Raw genomic sequence first — 4,258 nt, 5'->3', positions numbered from 1 at the left:
CAATAGGGTTAGATGAGACCCACAGAGTTTGTTATACTACACTTCAGTTACGTGGACCAGCCAGAGAGTGGTGGAGAGTATATACGAGTTCCAGGCCAGTTGGGTCACCCCAAATGACTTGGGATGAGTTTGCTAGTGCCTTTTATGACCGTTTCATCCCCTGGAGTGTGAAGGAAGAGAGCCAATTACCGTTCGAGAATTTGAGGCAGGAGAGTCTTACAGTTGCTAAGTATGAGACTCATTTCTACCAGTTATCCAGACATGCCATGGCTGTCCTTCCTAATGAGACAGAGCGGATTCGCAGATTTGTGCGAGGATTGAACTATACCATTGGTACAACAGTTTTTTGACCCACCCATGAGGGAGCTTCCTTCCAGTCTATTGTGGGTGCTGCCAAGGAGGCAGAGTTAATGGAGAGAGAGGAGTTTGGGGACCTTAAGAGGGCCCGTGCTTCGTGTCAGTTTTTGGGTACCTCATCTGGAGGTAAAGGGTCTTATAGAGGAGGTGGTTCCTTCCAGCATAGAGGACCAGTTCATGCATCTATGCCAACTTCTGAGGATGGTCAGATACCTTGTGGCTCCTATAGTATAGGTCAGAGTTACCAGGAGTTATAGCAAAGACAGGTTAGCTGGGGTGGTTATACAAATTCTTCAAGTTCATCGCAGAGGTTTTCGCACAGGAGAGCATGTTATACTTGTGGTGATCTGGATCATCTTTCATGGCAGTGTACATCTGAGGGTCGAGGAGGAACCCGGCCTAGTTTTTTAGTTTCAGTTAGAGAACCAGCACCACCGGTCAGAGGTCGAGGTAGAGCCCAGACTAGTAGAGGTGGTCGCACTCCTGGTAGGGGTGCTGGTGGTGCTGTAGTCCCTTAGAGAAGAGGTAGAGGTTTTGGGTAGGTCGGAGGTGGTAGGGGAGCTTAGTGTTATACTTTTCTAGGGAGACCTGAGGCTGAGGCTTCCAACGCAGTTATCATAGGTATTGTCCCAGTTTGCCATCGACCTGCATCTGTATTATTTGATCCAGGGTCTACATTTTCCTATGTGTCTGCCTATTTTGCATATGATTTTGATTTGACATGTGATTGTATATCCGTGCCCATTCATGTTTCTACACCTGTGGGCGAACCCTTAGTGGTGGATCGAGTATATCGATCATGTCTTATTTCCTTGGCCAGGTATGATACATGGGTAGATATGATTATTCTAGGGATGGTAGATTTTGATGTGATATTGGGTATGGATTGGCTTTCTCCCCATCGTGCTATTCTCGATTGTTATGCTAAAACTGTTACCTTAGCGATACCTGGTGCCCCGCGGATTGAGTAGAAGGGTACTAGTGGCTCCTATCCTAGTAAGGTTATCTCATATGTTCGTGCTCAGAGATTGATTGATAGAGGGGGTATATCTTATTTGGCCTTTATTTGGGATACCAGTATTGAGTCACCTACTATAGAGACAGTTCTAGTGGTTAAGGAGTTTTTTGATGTATTTCCTACTGATCTTCCTAGTGTTCCTCCGGATAGGGACATTGATTTTGCTATTGACTTAGATCCTGGCACTAAACCTATTTCTATTCCTCCATATTGCATGGCTCCAGTTGAATTGAAGGAGTTGAAGGATCAGATGCAAGAATTGTTGAGTAAGGGGTTTATTCGACTTAGTGTATCTCCTTGGGGTGCACTAGTTCTGTTTGTAAAGAACAAAGATGGGACTATGAGGATGTGTATCGATTACAGGCAGTTGAACAAGGTAACTATTAAAAATAAGTATCCTCTTTCTCGTATTGATGATTTATTTGATCAGCTACAGGGAGCGGCATTGTTTTCCAAAATAGACTTGAGGTCCGGTTATCATTAGGGCGTCAGATATCTCTAAGACAACTTTTCAGACTCGTTATGGTCACTATGAGTTTTTGGTGATGTCATTTGGGTTGACGAATGCCCCCGCAGCCTTCATGGAGTTAATGAATGGAGTGTTTTTCCCGTACTTAGATTCTTTTGTGATAGTATTCATTGATGACATCTTGGTGTATTCCAAGACTGAGGCAAATCATGTCCGCCATTTAAGGTTGGTACTTCAGAAGTTGAGGGAAGAAAAGTTGTATGCAAAGTTCTCTAAGTGTGAATTTTATTTTGATTCTGTTACATTTTTAGGACACTGGTGTCCAAAGAGGGGATTAGAGTAGATCCTGCTAAGATTAAGGCAGTTAGAGGTTGGACAAGGCCTACTTCTCCTACTGAGATTCGTTGTTTTGTGGGGTTAGCCGTTTATTATAGACGGTTCGTGTAGGGCTTCTCCACTATTGCAGCTCCTTTGACTAGATTAACTCAGAAGGCTATGGATTTTCATTGGTCCGACGAGTGTGAAGCAAGCTTCCAAAAGTTAAAGACTTTATTGACTTCGGCTCCTATATTGACGCTACCCGAGGAAGGTATGGGATTTACTATATATTGTGATGCTTCCGGTGTTGGTTTAGGTGGTGTGTTGATGCAGAAGGGGAAAGTGGTTGCCTATGCCTCGAGACAGTTGAAGTCCCATGAGAAAAGCTATCTTACTCATGATTTGGAGTTAGCGATTGTGGTTTTCGTGCTTAAGTTATGGCATCATTACCTATTTGGTGTGCATTGCGAGGTCTTCACTGATCATAGGAGTCTTCAGTATATATTTAGTCAGAGGGATCTGAACTTGAGGTAACGTAGATGGCTTGAGTAGCTGAAGGACTACGACATGACTATTTTGTATCACCTAGGAAAAGCCAATGTGGTGGCGGATGCCTTGAGTAGGAAGTCCTCTAGTATGGGGAGTTTTGGCGCAATCCGAGTTGAAGAGATACCATTGGCTAGAGATGTTCAGAGGATGGCTAATAGTCTTGTCCGATTGCAGATTTCAGAGGATGGTGGTGTTTTTGCCTTTGTGAAGGCACGTTCTTCCTTGGTTGAGAAGATTTGGGAGAGACAGTTTGAGGATGAGAAGTTATGTATCATTCGAGACAAGGTGTTAAGAGGTGAAGCTAAGGAGGCGGTACTTAATTTGGAAGGAGTATTGAGGATTGGCGGCAGAATTTGTGTGCCTAAGGTAGGTGACCTGACTAGACTTATTTTGGAAGAGGCCCATTGTTCAAGGTATTCCATCCATCCGGGAGTAGCCAAGATATATCATGATCTGGGCCAACACTATTGGTGGTGTGGGATGAAAAAGGATATAGCAAAGTTCGTGTCCAAGTGTTTGACATGCCGGCAGGTAAAGTGTGAGCACCAGCGACCTGGGGGTGTGAGTTAGAGGATGCCTATTCCCACTTGGAAGTGGGAAATAATCACCATGGACTTTGTTGTGGGTTTACCTCCCACCGTAGGTGGTTATGATTCTATATGGGTGGTTGTTGAAAGACTGACAAAGTCTGCCCATTTTATTCCGGTTAAGGTGAGGTACACAGCGGATAAGCTAGCCCAGTTGTATATTAGCCATATCGTTTGGCTTCATGGTGTCCCAGTATCCATTGTTTCGGATCGAGGTTCAGTATTTACTTCATACTTTTGGCAGGCATTACAGCATGGTTTGGGTACTAGACTTGATATGAGTACATCGTTTCACCCACAGACCAATGGTCAGTCCGAGCGGATGATCTAAGTGTTGGAGGACATGCTCCGAGCTTGTGTTATTGATTTTGGTTCTAGATGGGATCAACACTTGGCCCTAGCGGAGTTTTCCTACAACAACAGCTATCACTCAAGTATCCAGATGGCTCCATTTGAGGCTTTGTATGGTAGGTGGTGTCGATCCCCTATTGGATGGTTTGAGTTAGCTGAGATGGATTCCTTAGACACAGACTTGCTTAGAGATGCTATGGAGCAGGTTCATAGGATTCAGGGTAGGCTCTTGATAGCCCAGAGTAGGCAGAAGAGTTATGCAAACTGGAGAGTTCGACCATTGGAGTTCATGGTGGGTGATTATGTTTGGCTTTGAGTGTCTCCCATGAAGGGTGTGATGCGGTTCGGGAGGAAGTGAAATCTCAGCCCTCGATTCATTGGCCTATTTGAGATTTTAGTGCGAGTTGGAGAGGTGGCTTATAAGTTGGCATTACCACCTAGCTTATCGGCTATGCATAACGTGTTTCATGTTTCTATGCTCTGGAAGTATGTTCCGGATGAGTTCCATGTGTAATCACTAGATTCAGTGGAGTTGGATCCAGACCTGACATTTGAGGAGGAGCCTATAGCTATTCTAGATAGGCAGGTTCGTAAACTTAGAACCAAGGA

The sequence above is a fragment of the Solanum dulcamara genome, chromosome 6, assembly GCF_947179165.1.
Source record: "Solanum dulcamara chromosome 6, daSolDulc1.2, whole genome shotgun sequence".
Classification (NCBI taxonomy): Eukaryota; Viridiplantae; Streptophyta; class Magnoliopsida; order Solanales; family Solanaceae; genus Solanum; species Solanum dulcamara.
The sequence above is the reverse complement of the archived record's forward strand: the minus strand, read 5'-3'. Positions refer to the sequence as shown.